At 46.4% G+C, this 12,824-nt stretch overlaps 1 pseudogene; it reads right to left on the bottom strand.

Annotated features, from left to right (window-relative positions):
- Positions 1 to 5,910: 5,910 nt before the first annotated feature.
- On the bottom strand, positions 5,911 to 12,389 carry LOC116273497 (annotated as a pseudogene).
- Between the last annotated feature and the right edge of the window lie 435 nt (positions 12,390 to 12,824).

The raw sequence follows: 12,824 nt of genomic DNA, 5'->3' as shown, positions 1-12,824 counted from the left end.
CACCATCACCATTATTATCACCATCACCATCCCCATACTCACCATCACCATCCTCATTATCACCATCAGTCTCACCCTCACCATTCTCAGCAGCATCAGCAGCAACATCCTCATCATAACTATCACTATCATCACCACCTTCACCATCACCATCCTCACCGTCATGCTTATCATCATTGCCATCAGCATGCTAACCATCACCATCCTTACCATCACCATCACCATGCTCACCTTCACCATTCTCACCCTCATCACCATCATCCTCAGCGTAACTATCACTATCATTATCACTACCTTCACCATCACCATCCTCACCATCATCATCATTATCCTCAACATAACTATCACTATCATTATCACCACCTGCACCATTATTATCCTCACCATCATCATCACCATCATCATCACAACCACAATTATGAAAATCTTGGAGGAAAAGGAGAGGAGGTAGCATATTAAAATACAGGTACTTTGATGAGGAGGAACAGGCAGAGTTGAAGCTGGGGAGGGAATATCAAACCATGGAGACGCCCAGAACGTAAAACTAAGAAGCTCAGCCTTTTGCCCAGAATCAGAGGCACCCTTGAAGAGTTATCAGCAGGAGAGTATGCAGTCAGATTTGTGTTTAGGCAGAACATTGAGCAATCCTCAGAAGGAAGAAGCAGAGGGAGGGAGGCCCACAGAGGAGACAGAATCTTCAACACCAACCAGAGTCCTGGTCCTGGGTCCAGCAGATCTGGCAAGAATGAGGCATTGGAGGCTTATGGGTAGGGGCTGCAACCAGGCAGGGAAAGGCCTCAGTCTCCCTGTCACTCCCTTACCTGCTCCCAACTTTCCTGTCCCACCTCTGCTAATAGGCTCAACATCTCCAACTGCACCCACCCACTAGATTTGCCCCAATTCCTCCTCCTGTCTCATGCCTGAAGCCCAGGTGATTTCCATATCTGACCAGGTCTACTTTAGGATTTTAATGAGATAACCTGGGTAGAAGTACTGGTGGCCCGCCAGCCACAGCACATATGGTACTCCACATATGGTAAACTGGAACTGTCTTCTGAGTTCCTACAGCCTTGGGTTCAAATTCTCCCTAATCCAGATGGCCACTGTCTCTCACCTGAGCAGAGAAGCCTCCCATTGGTCTGACTGTCCCAGACCTTCCTCCTTCCAGATATCAGCCTGATAATTTTCTCAAACTGCAAATCTGGTCATGTCCCTCCCTTGTCCCTTTGACTAAAGAGTAAGATCCAAATTCCTTAGCATGACACCCCAGGGCCTGAGGAGCTGAGGTCCCTCCATTTCCACCTTGACTTGTTCCCCTCCCCCTCTGGTAGCATTGCTGACCCACTTGCTTTGTTCTTTCACCATATGGCTTTGATCATGTTGCTCTTCTGCCTGGAGAGTCTTCCCACATCTTCTCCGCCTCGTGAATTTCTGCTTAACCTACAAAGCCCAGCTCACACCTTCTCTGTGAATCCTACTTCTTTCCCATCATGCAGCAAATTGTCTCTCCCACTAGACCTCCAGCCCCTAAAAATCAGGGACAGCTTAATGCCTGTTGGTATTGGCTACCCCGCGCTTAATTACCCTAATTAGCTAATTCTATTCCCTTGTATTTATGTTTCCCTATTTACTGAAGCTTCCCACAGGCCAGGCACTGAGATCCAGGGGAGAACACTGAGAGGAAGACAAGCATGAGAACTGAAGGCTGCAATGACACAGACACCAAGAGGCTATGTGGGATGCAGTAAGCCTTAGCTCTAGAGTGTCTTCCTAGTTCACCATGCACTTTCCTCCCTTCCCTTATTGGAGTCACCTTGTGCTGGTTCTAACAGCCTGTGTCCCTGAAACACGCACTCCCACACACAAACAGACCCACACCCATCCACATATACCTGCCCATACATACAGAGACCTCTGTGTGTAGCCCCTAGTGCTACAAATGCTAGTCTTGAGAATGAAGATCTTGCAAGTGCTGTGTGCCAGGCATGATGCCAGGTCCCCGACAACACAAGTCCCCTCTGGTTTCTCCCACTCAGCTGTGCAAGGTTGGGGGTTGAGGAGCTCCCCCTGCCAAGGTCACAGACGCAGAACATGAGGTAACAGCTATTTGAATGTACGCCTGTAGGTCACCAAAACATATGCCATCTGCATCCCACCACCACTGCCTCCACAGCACAAGAAGACATGAGTCTATCAACTGTGACTCATTAGTACCCGCAATATTTGCTCCTCCACTTCGCTTCCCACTGCCACTCCAGTAACCATGCCCACAGCCTCAGAGCCATCTCTGGTTAAGGGGGAGGTCGGGACAGATGCCCCATCCCACCTATTGCCATTTCCCAGGGTGCAGCCTCCTCACAGGGAAGAGGATTACGATAGCTGGTGGTGACATGGGTGGCTCTGGTCTTCCCTCCGGGACCTTTGCTCAGGACATGGCACGGACGGAGGTGAGGCAACCATAAACTGCCTGGAAAATGACTATAAACCAACTTAGACCACTCCAGCACAAAACATGCTGACAGCCCAGGGTGGGCCCACAGAAGGGGAAGGGCTAGGGAGTCCAGGGCCACAGGAGTCCCCCCTCCCTGAATCCTTGAGCACAGCCACCCAGGTGTAAAGGACAATATGGGTGTTCTGGGGAATGCCCAAGCCTGGGCCCTAGAGGGTAGGTCTAGCAGGGCCCCCAGATATCTGCCCCCACCATCCCCTCATCCTGTCTCACATATTGTAACAACAAGGAAACTGAGGCCCAGAGAGGGAAGGCATTTGAGAAGTCTCCCAGGCAGTTAGAGACAGAGCCCATGTTAGAATCCATGTTTCTCTCCTTTTCTCCCCTAGGTCTGTCTCTGATCAGCAATGGGAGACCTTGGAAGGGTCACTCTGCCTCTCTGGGCATTGAAGGTTTACAACTCCTGACGTGTTCATTCCTCAGGGTTGTCAGGACCTGACAGCCCTTCACCTAAACAAAACACTCCACAATCTACAAAATATTCCTCTATCTCTTCTCTTCTCTGACCTCTGTAATACCCCTATGAGGCTGTGAAAATTGGTGCTTGTGTCCTACTATGCAGATGCAAATACCGGACTCAGAAAGACAAAGATCACACAGAAAGTTTGGGACAGAACTTGAACTAGAGCCCAGGTCTCCCAAAGCAGTGTCCTTGCCATCACTAAGGCTAGGAATACATTAAGACTCCAAAATATAGAGAATTGCTCAATGCATGCCACAAAGGTTAGACCTGGCCAATCCCAGAATGCTCAGCAGCTCTGGGACCCTGGGATGGAGGACTGAAGGCAGAGGGTGATGCTTATGTCACACACATCTGAGTTCCAATTCAAACTCTACCAAGCAGCTGTGTGACCCCACTTTATGAGGCTCAGCCTTCTCTACTACAAAATGAAACTACAGAAGGTACCGAAAAGCTCAGGATGAGGGGAGAATTGCACCCTGAATGCAGGACTGCTGGGCAGGTGGTAAGCACTCATTAGCTTTTGTTTAAGCACACAAATTATATGTTGTATTTAATCATGTCTCCCCCATGGTGTCTGGTCCATGGTTCCAGATCCAGGAGGCTTCTAATCAATCCTCATGCTAAATGGACAGATGGATGGATGGGTGGTTGGATAGATGAATGGATGGATGCATGGATTGATATACTGATGCTGGGATGAATGGATGGATAAATAGATGGATGAATGGATAAATGAATGGATGGATGCTCAGAAGAGAGGACAGAATAAAACAGAATCAAAATGAGAAGAAGAAGAAGATGATTGAAGGATAGGGACTGATGTGTGGAAGAGAGGTACAAGATCCAGCCCTTCTGGCTCCACTCAGCCCCACCACCATATACTATACCTTGGGATAGCATTGGCACGTGCTCAAGATTATACCCCTAGACACCACGATGCTGCCACAGAAGGTATCATTGAACTGGGGCCAGCTGTGGCTCAGAAGAAGACACATACAATGAAGCTGAAGCAGAAGGTCTGATCTGCCAAGGTCTTCTCACCTGCCGTGGCTGCCAGCCAGGCCCTGGCCTGTGCACCCCTGCAAGAAGGGGCCCGTGCCATCGAGCATAAACATCCAGACAAGCTCACAGGGAGAGATGAAGCTCTTGGATCACTGCAAATTAAGGCTTCAAGTTAAAGGGAGGGCAAGACCCCTTCATCTCCAAGCCCATTCCCTGGACCCGCCAGTTCAGCAGGGCTGGAGGCAGCGTGCTTCAGTGGACCTGTGTGCCCACTCCCTACCCTCCCTCCTTCCCTTTGGGCCCAGAAGGCCTGGAGTGCATGTGTGAATCTGGGTGAGGGAGCATGCAAGGGAAGGAGAGGGGGAGGTTACAGGGGCTGTGACCCAGGCAAGCCTGTGACAAAACCTTTGCCTACTGTGGGACTGAACTGGGTGAGCAGGTGATCCCACACCTTCTAGCCCTGGGAAGCAGGGTACAGTTCTGCAGCCTAAAGGTGTTAGAATGCTGCCAGAGGATTTCAGGATCCCACCACCAGGCATTTCAGGATCCTGGATTTTAGACCCTTCAAGGATATATGTCCATCTGGGATTGAGGCATTATATGGCCCACAGGTATTGGCTGGTGATGATGCGCACAGCACCATTCTAAGCATGTTACAGCTATTAACTCATTTAAGGGACTCCACGAGGCAGGTCCTGCTATACCCACTTTATAGTTACTGAGCACAGACAAGTAACTTGCCCAAGGCCACACAGCTGGAAATGGTAGAGCAGCTGGAATGTGAATCCAGAGTCTGTGCTCCCGGCCGCAGGGCAATCCTGCTTAACAGCAGAACAAGGTTATGGGTGAGAGCTCTGATGGCAAGGCAGGACCTGGGTTTAGGTCCTGGCTCCTCTGCTCCGGGGCAGTGTGGTCTTGATCACATTCCCTGCCTGTGTCTCAGTTTCCTCCTCTGTAAAATGGGGATAATAACAGTACCTCCCAGGATTGGAGCTATCTCCAGGCCTCTGTGTCCTGGGTCCTTCTGCCTCCTTTACACTCTGTGCAGCATCCAGACCTGCTTGTAATGAGCTCCTCTACTCCCCCACCAAAGCTCTGGTGAACTAATGTCCCTGTGGGGTATAAGTGACTGAGAGTAACTTCCTAATCTCCTTGCAGCCGAATCTAGGAAGATGCCTTCTAAAGAAGAGCATTCTAATGTGAAATTTTAGTCCTGTGAATGGCTAATGGGAGAAATCAGATTCCTTTACAGGATTACAGAAAAAAAACCGGACACTGAGTGTCTCTAAAAGAATGTTCACTTGGAGTGTCAATGGGGTTAGATGGCTGATACAGGATGAAAGGCTTTCATTTGGCTCCCTGACTTGCTGGGTTTGGGGATTTCCCTGGTCCTGGTCATTACCTCTTCCCTCCTGCCCAGCACGTGCTTACACCAGCCCCTCTGCCTGGTAGTCCTTCCCACAGGCCCTTTCTCTTACATTTTTTTAGACAATTGAGGTAAGTTCAGAGGGACTTTTAATATGCCAATTGATGTTAATAAAACACAAGTCAAAGATAAGAGCAAACATGCTTTCAACCAATATTAATGAGGAAATAAACAAGACACAAATTCTTTTTCTTGGGGGGGGGGGGCAACGTCTTTTAGCTGGTATTATTAGTCAAATGACTAATCACAAATAAAATATATTTTGTGAAAAACCTGGAATGACAGAGGTCATTCTAGCATTTCAAACAGTTATGTACAGGATCACCAGGATCAGTTTATATACATGAATACAGTTTATATACAAGAGAAACTGCGCAAAACATTTAGAAACAGACTAACCACAAAATCAAGCACAAAACTTGGGAGGAGGGAGGAGATATTTTTAAGGAGTCAGAGAAGAACATTACCAGAAAAAAATTACAAAACCAGTGAATTATTATACTTCATTAATATAGCACTACAAAGGAGGAAAAAGAGCATTTTTCAATGCACTAGCTTCAAAGTTCTTCAAGAACAGCTGTACATTTCACATAATTGTTTCAAAGAGAATGCCTATGAACTACAATGTTTGTTTAATTCTACAAGCCTACAGCAAAGACAGCAAATTCCCAAGGTAATGCTTCCACAGAATTACCATCTCAGGCTTCATGCAGTGCATACAAAGCACTAACAGTTGGATACAAAAGTGTGTTTTACAGTTTTTTATTAAAAAATAAATATAAGATTGACACACAGGTGTATTGAAGGCTGAGTAGTAATGAATCTTTTAGCTTTTCCCTTTTTGAAGGGAGAATATTTTTGTAACAACGCCCTTGAGTTCTTCTTACAAGTCACTATAGGGAAAGGTATCTTGTACTACCAAGCAACAGCAAGCTACAAGCAGCACACCACCACAGTGGCTATTCCTGGACAGGATGGTGTGATATCCAACAGTGACTGGTATCCTACAGCAGAAAGACTGGTAAGATCAGACAAAAGCCTGACATAGGTAAAAATGCAGCTTTCAACTGTAATTCACAAATAAAAGTCCCAAGCGGTAACACTACTGACACCAATAGTGAAAGTAATTACAAATGGGATTCCAGCAATGATTTCATCCTAGCTTCCTCTTGTCACAGTTTCTGGAGGAGGTGGGACATGAGTAGGTCAGTATTCAGGAAGGTTGATGGAACAGCTCATGTGCCTTCCAATAGGCCGAATGACTCATTACTCTGGGTGTGGGACACGGTGGCCTTCCCGCCAGCAGAGTGCTCTACTTCAGCTGCAGCCTCTGCCATCTGTGCTTCCTTGAGTTATTATTCTAAAAGTAAATTTTTGAACTTTCCAGGCTTCAATTCTATTTGTTACCCTTCTGCCCTCTTTCTAGAAGCAGACAACAGTACTGAATGCTTACCAGGGCCATTGTTGAAGGTCTTCTCTCTGGATCTGAAGGAATCATAACGTTTATCAACTCTGTAAATTCTCAGGAAAGCACCCGTGGTATCAAGGTAACCTAGCCTGTGTGAATTCCTGCACTGGTCTCCATTTCTGGGAAGAGGTTCAGCACCAGCAGCACATACCACTGTGAGGGCAAGCGAAAAAATATCTCTTTGGGTAGCTGGGTGTAATCCTCCTGTAAAACTGCATTTGCAAGAAAACGAGACTGTCGCCGTCTTCAACCTGTGGACTAGAGATCCTTGTTACACGTCCAAGATCACCTGTGTTTACCATCATTTTGTTGGATCCCCAGTCATCTTCATCTTCTTCAGAGGCAGCATTTGGGATTGAGACTCGAGATATAAAAACACTACTAGATTTTGTATCCCTGGGAACCAAAGACATTGAATGAATGTAGCTCAAGCCCAAGCTACCTTGCAAAGACCCTTCAGCTTTTAGCTTCTTTAAAAGTTAACTCCTTGATTCTGCAGTTTTCACTTCAGCATCAGCTAAACTCCAGCATGACAATGTAAGCATAGCACCATCTTCAGCCCAGGCAGAGAAACAGAGAACTGCATGAGAGCAGATCCAGGTACTGCAGTAGAGCCTGTGCTCTCTGGCTAGCACTGCAGAGTGGGCCTAAGGCACTGCAGTCACGAATGTATCCATCCTGCCTCTTCACACAGTAAACACAGAACCAAAGCCTCAGAGCAATTTTCTGCAGCTCCTGTAGAGCTGCTGTGCGCTTCGTAACCTCGCGTTGCTCTCAGTCACTGCAGTACTTATCTGAGCCATCACCCCGTCACCAGCTCCTGAGCATTGGCTTCCATGTCTTCACCACGAGAATCCCATGCCCCGACAGAATCCGGAGTCAAAGGATCCAGGTCACCTGGAGTTGTTACGCAATTCCCCTTTTCCTGATTTTTCTGTATCACGAAGAAGAACCGTCCGGAGTTTAACAGAGCTGGGATCAATTCCTCCACCTCTGGAAAAGAAAAACGGGGTGCAAATGGCAGATGGCAGAGCCGAAGCTTGCAGGGAGGTCCACTGGGGCGCCTGGGATCCCTCCCAGCAGCGACCAGCAGGGGCCCTCCCCGCCCCAGGTTCTCGCGGCTCCACTTGACGCAGCCAGCGGCGCCCCCAGCTGCCTCGCCAGAATCCAGTGTGGCCCAGGGAAGCAGGTGCCACTGGCCACCAGGAGCCCAAGCACCCTCCCCTCACGCAGTGCGTGGGACCAGCTGCCGAGGCAGTCCAGCTGGACAGGGCCCAGCACCTCCCTCAGGCTCTCCAGCTCCTGTGGCTTCTGAGCCTGGCGGGCAAGGTTCGCTCACCTGCCCGGCAGAAAAGGCGACGGAGACCCACAGAAACCTCAACCTGTCACAGTGCTGGAGCCTGGGCTGCGGATGCAGCTCCGTGTTGCTGACCCGGCGGCAGCCTCGTGGCCTGGTGGCCACCCCGGGCGGGGTGTCACGCACCCACGGGCGGGGGCCCTTCAGCCAACAAGGGGCTAGCTGGGAGTGCCACCTCCATTCTGAACCAGAAATCACAAAGCCCTCGGGTGGCAGTGTCTGGTCAAGATCCTTCCCAACTGGCGGGGCAGACCCAGCTCAGCCCTAGCCACAGTATATGCAGTGTAGGCAGATCAGGACTTCAACCATTCCTGAGACCCCCTTACTTACCTCACTGGTACATGACCCATTTCCCTTCCTCTCCAGGACCCACACCCCGCGCTCTGAGTGGCTTGGCTATGTAAACAAATCTACGGGTGATGGCAGATTAACATCAGTAACAAGAATGCTTGGGTGCTCAGTAAGAATGTCTATGCTGGCCTCCTTCCATAGTTAAGGTGACCATTAACGGAAGTAGTCCACCTACCCAGAAAGTGGACAGTCACTGGAAACCCTCTCTCCTCTGGCTTTGCCTTCCCCAGAGCCAACTGGCCGGAAGGGTATGGGCAAAGACCCTGTCACTACCTCCCAGCAGAGGCGCTGCTGTGGTTTTAGGGATCCTGGGGTGGGCAGTCCCACAAGCCATCAGAGGTGGGAGGAGAAAGAGCACACGCCATTTGACAGGTGCAGGGCAGGAGTCCGTGGGAAGTTTGGCTGACCCAAGCAGGACCTGTGAATAACAGACCTAGGGGTCCAGCAGGTCCCCAGCCAGTCACTGGGTGAGCCCCTGTCATGTGAGATCACTGAGGTGCCAGGCATTCCTGATAACCACCGGGTTGAGGGCACCTTGGCACTCCCATCACGGCGGGGCTCCACCTGGGGCACTGTCTGATAAAGGCTGTGCAACATGTTAGAGTTCAGCATGTGCATGAAGCAAGAGGGGCAGAATGAGGGGTGGGAGTATAGGGACAGAGTCACAGCTGGGACCCTTGAGAAAGCAGTTGGAGTTTTCTGCCAGGGCAGGAGAAGCCTTCTGGGCCCCGAGGCTGGCATGCAAAGGAAGCATAGAGACAAGCTCCTCCTGACCTGCGGCTGGAGGGAAGCTCTAAAGTGTGTTGCACCAGACTGTCACCTGCATCCTTCTCCTAGGCGGACTTGTTCTGCCCACAGCACCTCCACCCATCCTTCCAGTTAGCTATCAGGTCACCTCACCCTCTCACACCCACATCCTGTGGGCCCCACATTAGAAACAAGAATTCAAGGCGAGCATGGTGGCTCAAGCCTGTAATCCCAGCACTTTGGGAGGCGAGGCGGGTGGATCACGAGGTCAGGAGATCGAGACCATCCTGGCTTGCAGTGAAACCCGTCTCTACTAAAAAATAAAAAACTAGCAGTGGCCGGGTGCCTGTAGTCCCAGCTGCTTGGGAGGCTGAGAGGCAGGAGAATGGCGTGAACCAGGGGCTTGCAGTGAGCTGAGATCAAAGGCCATTGCACTCCAGCCTGGGTGACAGGCAGAACTCCGTCTCAAAAAAAAAAAAAAAAAAGAAACAAAATTCAGCTGCTTCTCACACCCCCACGACTGCTCATCACCCTGATCTGAATCCCCATCCTCTCTCCCCTCCCACAGTCTCTGCTTCCATCCTCAACTCCTGACGTCTCGGTACAGCTCAATGCCTAGGTCAGATCATGTCACACTTCTGTGTGGTGCAGAACTATCGCAGTTCCTTCAGTTCAGGTATCCACCAGGATTTGATATTCCCAAAGGCATGTCTCTCACTCCTTTGTTCTCATTTTACCTTCACACAGAGAAAAACACTTTTCTTCTTGGAGGTGTGCTCTTCACATTAGCTACTATTGATAATCAAATCTCTGTGTTATTACTTTTTGAAATTGGCAATTGTACTTACCACCTAAAGATATTTAGCTATATATTCAATGCTAGCTTGAATAATTTTTCTAAGCATGCTTTTGAATTTTTAAAATTTAAAGATGACATTGGATGATTTTGTCCATACAGCATGATGTTTTGAACATTCCACATACAAAAATTGTTCAATGGTTAAATCTGGCTCAGCTAACAAATGCATTATCTAACATAGTTATCATTTTGTTGTGAGAACACTTATCACTCGTTTACGCATTTTCTAGAATGCAATGCATCATCAGTAACTATAGCCACATTGCTGAACAATAGATTTCTTGAAATTTATTTTATCTATCTAATGGTAATTATGTGTCCTCTGACCAACATCTCCACATCCTGTTCCCCTCTCTAACCACTCCAACCTCTGGTAACCGCCATTCTGCTCTCTACTTCTATGAGACCAGTTTGTTTAGATCCCTCATATGAAAGAGATAATGTAATTATTTTTTCTTTCTGCACCTGGCTTATCTCACTTAATATAATACCCTCCAGGGTCATCTGTGTTGACGTATGGTGGCATTTATTCTGTTGTGTGACTAAATATTATTCCATTGTATGTACATGTGGCCATGTATGTCTACATACATGTATGGCATGGCATATATAGACACAACGTTCTTCAAATAAGCCTTATTTTACATTAGCATTATACTATTTCTTCCTTATCTAAATACTGATAAAAATATGTCTTTTTCAGTCTCCTCTCCGTAGCAAAAGCTAAAAGTTAAAGTTACATTTTTAATAAGATTTCTTTTTCTTGCTGATTTTTTTGGGTTCCATGCAGAGTCTGCATATTACTGCTTAATCATAAGTATAGTTTGGATTCTTTTCCCCATTCTGTATAATGTCTGTTTCCTTTGTGGTTTATTGTTTTTACTAGGTTTTTCTTCTAGAATTTTAAGTTTCAGGTCTTAGATTTAGTCTCTAATCCACCGGGAGTTACTCTTTGGATACGGTGAGAGATACACAGTTTCATTCTTCTACATGTGGCCACCCAATTTTCCCAGCACCATTTATTATATATGTGTATGCTTTTGTCTGATTTGTCAAAGGTTGTTATTGTTCGGCTGTATTTCTAGATTCTCTATTCTGTACCATTGGACTGTACTATGTGTTTGTTTTTATACCAGCAAAATGCTGTTTTGGTTACCGTATCCTTGCAGTATAAATTGATAAAGGAAAGATAAAAGGAAAATTTTTTGTCTTTCCTTTTATTTTTTGAAAAAGAGTTTTTTGTAAATATAAGTGTTCTTAAATAGCAGTTTTTCTTTCAATACTTTGAATATATTATCCCACTCTGCCCTGGCCTGAAAGGTTTCTTCTGAGAGTTGTGCCAATAGTTATGTGATGAGTTGATTTTCTGTTGCTGCTTTTAAAGTTCACTGTTTTTCTTTGACTTTTGACTATGTTATTAGAATATATCTTGGTGTGAGGTTCATGTTCAACCTACTTAAGGACTCTTGAACTTCATGAAACTGGATGTCCACCTCCCACCTCAAATTCAGCAAGTTCACAGTCAGTATTTCTCAAAGTAGGCTTTCTATTCCTGCCTCTGTTTCATCTCTTGTTTCCACATAATGCATATATTGCTTTATTTGATAATGTTTCATAAGCCTCATAGATTTTTTTTACTCTTCATCTTTCACTATTTTTTGTTGTTGTTTTTTGCACCTCTGACTGGATACTTTCAAGATACCTGTTTGCAACTTTGCTATTTCCTCTTCATGACTGAATCTGCTGTTAAAACACTCTATTAAATTTTTCAGTTTAGTCATTATATTCTTCAGCATTAACATTTCTGTGTTTATTTTTATGGTTTCTATTTATTTATAACTTCTGATTTTCTTTATGTATAGCTTTCCTAATTTTGTTCAGTTATCTATGTGTGTTTTCATATAGTTCACTGAGCTTATTGTCTAAAATAATTACTTCCAATTTTTAAAGGCACTTTGTCAATTCCTATTTCTTTAGGGTCCATTACTGAAGCTTTATTGGTTTATTTAAATTGTGTCATGTTTTCCTGATTCTTCATGATTCTTGTGTCCTTGGGCTGGTATACACATTTTTGAGAAGGTCCTTTTTCCTAGTCTTTACAGTTGGCTTCAGCAGGTAAAGTCCTTCACCATTAAGTGTGGCCTGTGTTCTTGTTCGGTCAGGTGGTTGAGCCTGTTGATGGATTTGGCCAACTGGCTGTGCTTCATGGTCAGAAACGTCTGCTGGTTTTACTCCCCTTGATTTGGTAGCTTTGTTGGGTGAGGTCACTTGAAGCATTGTGGGGCTCATTGAGATTTGCATGTACCAGTCACTGAGTGTTTCACCCCCTTTCTTTGGTCCCAGTTATCTTCAAGCGCTCTAAGTATTAAAATTCTTCCAATGTTCACTTTGAGGCAAAGCAGAAGTGTGCCCATCAGGAAGTGCTCCCCAAGTAGGTGCTAAATATCCACTTTGATCTACTTTTCTCCCAGTGGAAAAATAATGGACTGAGGGTATCCTTCTCAGTACAGTATTGTTCTGGATATGGAAATGGTAAAGCAAACAAAGTAAAATCATTCATCTTATCCTTTTTAACGAGTCTGTGTTTGCTTTCGAGCTCTTTTTGGGTGTTGCAATCTCACACTGGCATTTGGAGTTCTCTC

This window comes from Papio anubis, unplaced genomic scaffold (assembly GCF_008728515.1).
Source record: "Papio anubis isolate 15944 unplaced genomic scaffold, Panubis1.0 scaffold772, whole genome shotgun sequence".
Lineage (NCBI taxonomy): Eukaryota > Metazoa > Chordata > Mammalia > Primates > Cercopithecidae > Papio > Papio anubis.
The sequence above is the reverse complement of the archived record's forward strand: the minus strand, read 5'-3'. Positions and strand labels throughout refer to the sequence as shown.